Source organism: Perca flavescens, chromosome 13 (assembly GCF_004354835.1).
Source record: "Perca flavescens isolate YP-PL-M2 chromosome 13, PFLA_1.0, whole genome shotgun sequence".
NCBI classification, from domain to species: domain Eukaryota; kingdom Metazoa; phylum Chordata; class Actinopteri; order Perciformes; family Percidae; genus Perca; species Perca flavescens.
Genome location: NC_041343.1, coordinates 34,825,571 through 34,835,570, shown reverse-complemented (window position 1 = coordinate 34,835,570; position 10,000 = coordinate 34,825,571).

The following is a 10,000-nucleotide window of genomic DNA, read 5'->3' as shown; positions in this document are numbered from 1 at the left end:
ACACACACACACACACACACACACACACACACACACACAGATCAAAACATAAACATAAATCACGTCACGGAATGTAAATTTCAAAAAGAAAAAATACTGACATTAGCATTGTTGTCAGAAAAGATAGTATTTCAGTTTAACATGTTTCCTTAATATCTGATGAGGCATTTGTGTCATTTTTGGATTTATTACAGTACAAATATTACATATTGGACCTTTAAAGGCCAGACAGAACCGATACGTTTTGAGTTTGGACCTAAAAAGAGCTCCATCTGTAATAGTGTGAATATAAGGGGATAATTTGTTCCAGAGTCTCGGGGCAGCAACTGCGAAAGCCTGATCACCCCAACGTTTATACCTTGACCTCGGCACTTCTAAAACTCGCTGATTTGAAGAACGCAATGACCGATTCTGCTCCCGCAAAGTTAAGAGACAAATACTTCGGGGCCAGACCATTTAAGGCCTTAAAAGCAAACAAAAAAATCTTAAAATCTATTTTAAAACACACAGGGAGCCGATGTAGAGTGTAGAGAACGGGAGTAATATGTGCACGTCTAGGTGTATTTGTTAAAAAGCGAGCAGCAGCATTTTGTACAAGTGGAAGACGAGAGATGGAGGTTTGATTCAGACCAACATAAAGAGCATTACAGTAATCCAATCTTGAACTGATAAGAGCATCGATCGCCTTTTCTAGATCATGCCTGTTCAAGAAAGGCTTAACTTTAGCCAGGAGACAAAGCTGGAAAAAGCTCTTTCTAACAACATTACTGATCTACTTGTCAAATTTCATGCTGCAATCAAAAGTAACCCCCAAGTTTTTGACGGATGACCTAATGTAGGATGCCAGAGCTCCCAGATTCAAAATTGGACCATCTTGCGTGCCTGAAGCACTGAAAGTAATACACTCTTAAGAAAGTTTTCTGAAAGCCACAACTTAATATCAGTGATACAACTAAGCAGGGAATTTAGTGTCATTAACACTGTCATTAGCATTCATAGGCAAATAGGTTTGCAGAGTATAACACAGAGATAACAGAGTTTATCACATTAAATAACACTCTGGGTTCATGGCAACTGCCAGCTATAACAGAGGAGAGATGCTGCATCTTCGCCACCTTCACAGTCTTCTGGTATGTGGCTAGACTGTCTCTTAGTAATCCCAGTGATACATGTAAATTATCCTTCTTCCATCTTCGTTCAGCTTGTCTGCAATGTTGCCTAAGGGCCCTTGTGGTGTCATTTAGCCAAGGGTCTGCCTTAGGTTTAATAGATTTAATACGATGAGGGGCAATTTCATGGTGACCACCAAGAAATAAAGTAGAAAATCGTTTCCCTGTACACGAATCAATAGATCTAAATAACGTGACCATTTCACAAACTGCCGTGAAACAGGGTTGTTCAAAAATATTACTTCCAGCGCCCCCCCCCAGCCCCCTGTTTATTTGTTCAATGAAATCAATAAAAACAAACTGATCAACAGATTTATAAAATATCAGAATCATGTTGAACTCATGACAACAGAATACAAAGTTAAACAACTTCAGATGTCATGTTATGAATTATTGATCAGAAACTTAAACTTGTCGTCTATACTGTTAAAACTGTTACTTAGATATGACTTTATACAGTTATGTGGGATCATGTGTCAGATTTTCTAAAATGAATCATCTAATAATGTGACATCATTCTGTTACATCATAACTCTAAAACAGACATCATCAGAAATATGAGAACATTTGAAATTCATAAAATTCAGAGATACAACAAATGATCGTTTATGAACATGAAAAACATTATAATAATGAATATATTGATTAAGATATTTTTCAGTAGAAGCTTGAAATCACGAGTCAATAACTTGTAAATATTCAAATGTTTACAACAATAAGTTATGAAAACTAATGTATAATATGATTCTATGGACCATAAGTTATAAATGATGATTCAGCTGATTGAATAAACACACAAGAGGTCAAAGGTCAAACCAGAACCAGAACAAGTCAGACTGTCATCTGAAGAACACACAACAATATTACAATTAACATTAACAGAGTAATCTATTACAAAATACACAAACCAAATCTAATGAAATGAAGTGGATTATTGTTATACCCCTTCCATTCCCCACAAACTCTTCCTGAGTTATGAAAGAGGGTGGGGCAAACTATAGTGGGCGGGGCAAACTATAGTGGGCAGGGCAAACTATAGTGGGCAGGGCAAACTATAGTGGGCAGGGCAAATCTTCAACAATAAAGACACATGCAGAAAATAAAGATAACAATATCTGCATATAAAACTAAATAACAAAAAGCAAGCAAAATAAAAAAAACAAACCAAGAAATAAAAAAGATATCTTGAAAACAAGGTTATATATGTATTACAATATATTACATGCTTAACATAAAGGTAGCTCACATCGACAAAGAAGCAAATCAAATATTGTCAACCACACAATAATATAATAATATAAAACCTCATGATAGATCATTTAAGTGAAGGTAAGATTTGACTCCTCTCCGTGAACCATCACCTTATCGTGGTGGAGAGGTTTGTGTGTCTCTGTGAACCTGAGGGCTGTGTTGTCTGGAGCTTTGTGCTCCTGGTAGGGTCTCCCAAGGCAAAGTGGTCTCAGGTGAGGGGCCAGACAAAGAATGGTTCAAAACCCGAATGCAAAAGCTAAGCAGAGATGGAGTGACCCTGCCCGGAGGAAGCCCGGGGCCCCGTCTGGAGCCAGGCCCAGACGGGCGGGCTCGTCGGGCGAAGCGCCTGGTGGCCGGGTTTGCCACGGAGCCCGCCGGGCACAGCCCGAACAAGCTACGTGGCAACTCCCTCTCCATCCCATGGGCCCACCACCTGTGGGAGGAACCGTTGGGGTCGGGTGCGATGCCACATGGGTGGCAGTGAAGGTCAGGGGCCTCGGACGGACCAGACCCGGGCGGCAGACGCTGGCTCTGGGGACGTGGAACGTCACCTCTCTGTGGGGGAAGGAGCCGGAACTGGTGCGGGAGGTGGAGCGCTACCGGTTAGATCTGGTGGGGCTTACCTCTACGCACAGTCTTGGTTCTGGAACCATACTCCTGGATAGGGGTGGACTCTTTTCTTCTCCGGAGTTGCCCAGGGGTGAGGCGCCGGGCGGGTGTGGGGATACTCACAAGCCCCGGCTGAGCGCCGCTGTGTTGGAGTTTACCCCGGTGGACGAGAGGGTCGCCTCCCTACGCCTGCGGGTTGTGGGGGGGAAAACTCTGACTGTTGTTTGTGCATATGCACCAAACAGGAGTTCGGAGTATTCAGCCTTCTTGGAGACCTTGACTGGAGTCCTGCATGGGGCTCCAGTGGGGGACTCCATTGTTCTGCTGGGGACTTCAACGCACACGTGGGCAATGATGGAGACACCTGGAGAGGCGTGATTGGGAGGAACGGCCTCCTGATCTAAACCAGAGTGGGTGTTTGTTGTTGGACTTCTGTGCTAGTCATGGATTGTCTATAACGAACACCATGTTCGAACATAGGGATGCTCATAAGTGTACTTGGTACCAGAGCACCCTAGGCCGAAGGTCAATGATCGATTTCATAATCGTTTCATCTGATCTGAGGCCGTATGTTTTGGACACTCGGGTGAAGAGAGGGGCAGAGCTGTCAACCGATCACCATCTGGTGATGAGTTGGGTCAGAGGGTGGGGAAGACTCTGGACAGACCTGGTAAGCCCAAACGTGTAGTGCGGGTAAATTGGGAACGTCTGGAGGAGGCCCCTGTCCAACAGACTTTCAACTCACACCTCCGGGCGGAGCTTTTCGTGCATCCCTGTGGAGGCTGGGGACATTGAACCCGAGTGGACAATGTTCAAAGTTTCCATTGCTGAAGCTGCGGCGAGGAGCTGTGGTCTTAGGGTCTTAGGTGCCTCAAGGGGCGGTAACCCACGAACACCGTGGTGGACACCGGTGGTCAGGGAAGCCGTCCGACTGAAGAAGGAGTCTTTCCGGGATATGTTATCCCGGAGGACTCGGAGGCAGTTGCAGGGTACCGAAGGGCCGAAGGGCTGCAGCCTCTGCCGTGAAAGAGGCAAAGCAGCGGGTGTGGGAGAAGTTTGGAGAAGACATGGAGAAGGACTTTCGGTCGGCACCAAAGTGCTTCTGGAAAACTGTTCGCCACCTCAGGAGGGGGGAAGGGGAACCATCCAAGCTGTGTACAGTAAGGATGGGACACTGTTGACCTCAACTGAGGAGGTAATAGGGCGGTGGAAGGAGCACTTTGAGGAACTCCTGAATCCGACTAATACGCCCTCTATGTTAGAGGCAGAGCTGGAGGATAATGGGGGATTGTCGTCGATTTCCCAGGCGGAAGTCACTGATGTAGTCAAACAATTACACAGTGGCAAAGCCCCGGGGATTGATGAGATCCGTCCAGAAATGCTCAAGGCTCTGGGTGTGGAGGGGCTGTCCTGGTTGACACGCCTTTTCAACATTGCGTGGAAGTTTGGGACGGTGCCAAAGGAGTGGCAGACTGGGGTGGTGGTTCCCCTTTTTAAAAAGGGGGACCAGAGGTGTGTGCCAATTATAGGGGTATCACACTTCTCAGCCTCCCTGGTAAAGTCTACTCCAAGGTGCTGGAAAGGAGGGTTCGGCCGATAGTCGAACCTCGGGTTGAGGAGGAACAATGCGGATTCCGTCCTGGTCGTGGAACAACGGACCAGCTCTTCTCTCGCAAGGATCCTGGAGGGAGCCTGGGAGTATGCCCAACCGGTCTACATGTGTTTTGTGGATTTGGAGAAGGCGTATGACCGGGTCCCCGGGAGATACTGTGGGAGGTGCTGCGGGAGTATGGGGTGAGGGGTCTCTTCTCAGGGCCATCCAATCTCTGTACAACCAAAGCGAGAGCTGTGTCCGGGTTCTCGGTAGTAAGTCGGACTCGTTTCAGGTGAGGGTTGGCCTCCGCCAGGGCTGCGCTTTGTCACCAATCCTGTTTGTAGTATTTATGGACAGGATATCGAGGCGTAGTCGGGGTGGGGAGGGTTTGCAGTTTGGTGGGCTGGGGATCTCATCGCTGCTCTTTGCAGATGATGTGGTCCTGATGGCATCATCGGCCTGCGACCTTCAGCACTCACTGGATCGGTTCGCAACCGAGTGTGAAGCGGTTGGGATGAGGATCAGCACCTCTAAATCTGAGGCCATGGTTCTCAGCAGGAAACCGATGGAATGCCTTCTCCAGGTAGGGAATGAGTCCTTACCCCAAGTGAAGGAGTTCAAGTACCTTGGGGTTGTGTTCGCGAGTGAGGGGACAATGGAGCGGGAGATTGGTCGGAGAATCGGGCGCAGCGGGTGCGGTATTGCATTCAATCTATCGCACCGTTGTAGGACGAAAAGAGAGCTTAGCCAGAAGGCAAAGCTCTCGATCTACCGGTCAGTTTTTCGTTCCTACCCTCACCTATGGTCATGAAGGCTGGGTCATGACCGAAAGAACGAGATCCAGGGTACAAGCGGCTGAAATGGGTTTCCTCAGGAGGGTGGCTGGCGTCTCCCTTAGAGATGGGGTGAGAAGCTCAGTCATCCGTGAGGAGCTCGGAGTAGAGCCGCTGCTCCTTTGCGTCGAAAGGAGCCAGTTGAGGTGGTTCGGGCATCTGGTAAGGATGCTCCTGGGCGCCTCCCTAGGGAGGTGTTCCAGGCACGTCCAGCTGGGAGGAGGCCTCGGGAAGACCCAGGACTAGGTGGAGGGATTATATCTCCAACCTGGCCTGGGAACGCTCAGGATCCCCAGTCGGAGCTGGTTAATGTTGCTCGGGAAAGGGAAGTTTGGGGTCCCCTGTGGAACTGCTCCCCACGACCCGACACGGATAAGCGGACGAAGATGGATGGATGGATGGATGGATGGATGGATAAGATTTGACTTTCTTAAAATTAAAATGTACCTTTCCTGTGATAAAACAAAGGTTGTTAGAACCAAGCCGTGAATCAGAGAAATAATTGGTGGGATCTGGCAGCTTCAGACCGACGTGCTGAAACAAGTTAACTCGTGTTGTCGCAATTCTATGGTCTGAAATGAAAAAATTAACGAATGGTCTTAAAAACTGTTATTTGTTAAGGGACTATGGTATAAAAGGCCCTTTGAGGTGTCTGTTGTCAGGGATAAATGGACTCCTGCAGAGGTAACCATCCTCCCTGTTGTCTATTAATTCCTGTTAATGGACACTTGGTTAACCTCTTGTCCTGGACAAAGACAGGTTTCATGGAGATATTGGCAGAGATATTGATGTGTCACTGATGGAGGACTTTAGTTTATTTTGGACGAAGAATTTTAATTATAAGTGCAGAGAGGATCCACGGTTACTGATGGTTAAACTACAACAAGAACAAGTTAGTTAGTTTATATGATGTGTTTTCTTAAAGTAAAGAGTTTCTACCTGATGAGAACGTCCACACTGGAAGATGGATACAAAACATCATAGAGACGTGATATTAAAATACCTACACACCAACTCTGAACATGAGTTATCTTCAAACGTGTTACATGTTCAGAGTTTGAAAAGTGACAGCAATAGTTTAAACTCTGCCTAAATTGGATAAACAAATTAACTCTGTTGTCAGTTCGTGTTTCTTTCATTTACGTATGCTGACTAAAGTTAAGCTGTTTCTATGTCCTCAAGCTTTTGAATGGGTGATACATGCATTTCTATCATCCCGACTGGACTACTGTAATGCTTTATATTACGGAATAAATTCTACAACTTTAACACGTCTTCAAATAGTCCAGAATGCGGCAGCGAGACTTTTAAAAGGCATTCGTAAATACGAACACATCACTCCAATTTTAGCTTCTCTTCACTGGTTGCCGGTTCGCTTTAGGGTCAATTTTAAAATTCTTTTATTTGTTTATTGAATTGAATTGAATTGAAAAAACTTTATTAATCCCGATAGGGGAACTGGTTTGCCACCAACCATACAGCAATCGAACACAATACACAACTAACAGACAAATAAACAAACAAATAATTCTGGACTAGTAGACCAATAGACCCTAATAAGGAGACACAATTTCACACAAGAATAATATCCAATGGTTAACAGTGTAGGTTAAAATATCTAACCGCAGCGGGAACAAAAGACCTTCTCATGCGCTCACTAGAGCACCGAGGCATTACCAATCGCTCACTAGAGCACCGAGGCATTACCAATCGCTCACTAGAGCACCGAGGCATTACCAATCGCTCACTAGAGCACCGAGGCATTACCAATCGCTCACTGAAAGAGCTTCGGAGTCCTTTGAACAGAGGGTGTAATGGATGGCCTTCAAAATGCAGGACAATTTTTAGTTTTGAACTAATCCTCTTCTCTACAGTAACCTCCAGTACGTCCGGGTTAAGACCAATAACTGAACCAGGTCTCTTGATTAACTTGTTTATCCTATGTTTGTCCTCAACAGATATACTGCCCCCCCCCAGCACAGTACAGCATAAAAAAGTACGCTAGCCAAAATCCCTTGATAAAAAACATTTAGGAGCTTTGTGCTGATGTTGAATGATCTAAGTTTTCTCAAAAAGAACAATCTCGACTGAGCCTTCTTCATTAGGACATTCGTATTCTCCTTCCAGTTTAATTTGTCGTCCAGGTATATACCTAAGAAATTATATGACTGCACAATTTCAATCAACTGCCCATTAATTATAACTGGAAGGACCTTCTCTTTTTTCTTCCTAAAATCAATAATAATAATTATAAGTGTCTTAACAATCAAGCTCCCCTCTATTTATCGGAGCTCCTAGAGCAATACACTCCTTCTAGGGATCTTAGGTCAGGGACACAGAAACTTTTATCCATACCACGGTACAGGTTAAAACACAGAGGTTATCGTGCCTTTGCCATTGCTGGCCCGACACTATGGAATAGCTTGCCTTTCATATTCGCTCTGCTTCTGACTTGTCAGTTTTCAAGTCACTCTTGAAAACACACTTCTATCCAATTGCTTTTAATAGTGTTTAATTTGTTCTTACATTTTTCTTGTTTTGTCTGTCGTGTGATATTCTATTGCTCTGTAAAGCACATTGGTCAGCTTGTCTGTATAAATAAACTTTGACTTGACTTGACTTGACACACAAGTTGAAGGCCAATTACATGGTTTATCAGGTGGTCACCTGCCAATGTTCAAATATTTTGCTTTTCATGTGCAAACCACCAGTAATTAGACAGGTAGACTGAAACAACTAACATCTTCCAGATGTAAGGATTCATTCTTGACTCTGATATGAAGACGCTGTCCATCAACCTCTCATCCTTAAACTTGACCCCGTAATTGTTAAAAAGAAAAGAAAAGGGAAAGCCTGTCTTTGACAAACTCCTGTGAGATCAGTTTTTGAGGCCCAGTGGAGATTTTGATATCAGCTGAAACTGCAACCAGCCGAACAGGTAGGTGTCAATCACATTCAACTTTAGATCAATGTAAGAATTAGATCCCACCGTACCTGCTGGATCAGGCTGGTCCTGGGTTGGGAGGTGGCCGGACTTCAGCAGCAGCTCTCTGACTTGCTCTTCACCATCATCTTTGTTGTCAAAGAGGTGATACCTGTTTTTGTCCCCTTTTCGTCGCCTTTTACTTACAGAGATGGCTGCTTCATCTGGAGGCCCGAGGCCATGAGTGAGACACAGGTTAGAACCACACACACACACACATCTGTCCATCTGTTAGACTGCGTTTGTATGTTGAGCAATACAAGTCTGAGGTCCCTACGTTAACCATCTGAGCTCACGGCATGAAGCGCCTGGTGCAGGTGTGTTTAGGGCGCATGGTTCTAAAGGGTTGTACTTAGTGTCTTCATTAGTCATTGCTGTTATGATGGAGGATTAGCACCGTAATATTTTTATTTGTAATCTTCTGCGTGTGTGTGTGTGTTTACAGATGTTGAGGTACTTGTACTTTACTTGAGTCTTTTCTTTTCATGTTACCTTCTACTTCTACTTCTCCTTCAGAGAGAAATATTGTACTTTTTACTTTATCCAGTTCTTCATCTTCCTGTAAATATACAGGAAATGTTTTACAGTCTGACTACATTTATTGAGACTTTTGTTTACTTCAAGTCAAAGAATTCTTTCAGTGATAATAAGTAATCTTTTGACCAGACATCATCCTTACACTCAGGACTGAGAAACATTATGACACTCTTATTTTATGTTCATGTTTTTATCTCTGCATTATAATATAATAACGAGCTGAAAACTCAGGTTCCTCTTCCTCTGAAACGTGCTGTATCGTGAGCTGCAGTAACACACACACAAAGACAACTTGTTCATGTTCATGGGAACATCTGCAACAAAACACCCTAAAGTTTGAAGTTAATCACACACATGCTGCTGAATACATTTGACAGTTCAACACATGTACTTTAGTCTCAAACATGAGTCAACCACTGTCCTCCCAGGACCTGGGGTCTCATTTATAAACGTGGCGTACGCACAAGACTGGGCTGAAAACGTGCGTACGCCACTTCCCACGCAAAGGTTGTGATTTATAAAAAACAAACTTGACGGGAGAATGTGCGATCCTCCACGCAAACTCTGACCCATGCGTACGCACATTTTGGAGACAAAATAGAAATTGGCGACGCAGATGGTGAGGTGGTGAACTGAAGTCAGACTGCAGAGAGTACATGTGGGAATAACGATTACTCTAATATGTTTAAGTATTAATGCCTCATGCACATTTCTTCACACCGTATAATGACGATGAAATCCAGCAGTGTTATTTGCGCTTGTACTGAGTGATAATTGTTCCATAAACACCTCCAACTCAAATCTTAAATAAAAATTTGTTCTTAATATTTAATCGCCGCTGTCTCGCCGTCACATTGTCCACTACGGAGCGCAGGAGGAGGAGATGGCCCGACTCCATGGAATACAGGATAGCATCAAATACCCTAGCATTAGATAACTGCACAACACAGTGTAAATAACTAAATATCTGTCTTTAAAACTGTGCATTTATCATCAAATACCCTAGCATTAGATAACTGCAGAA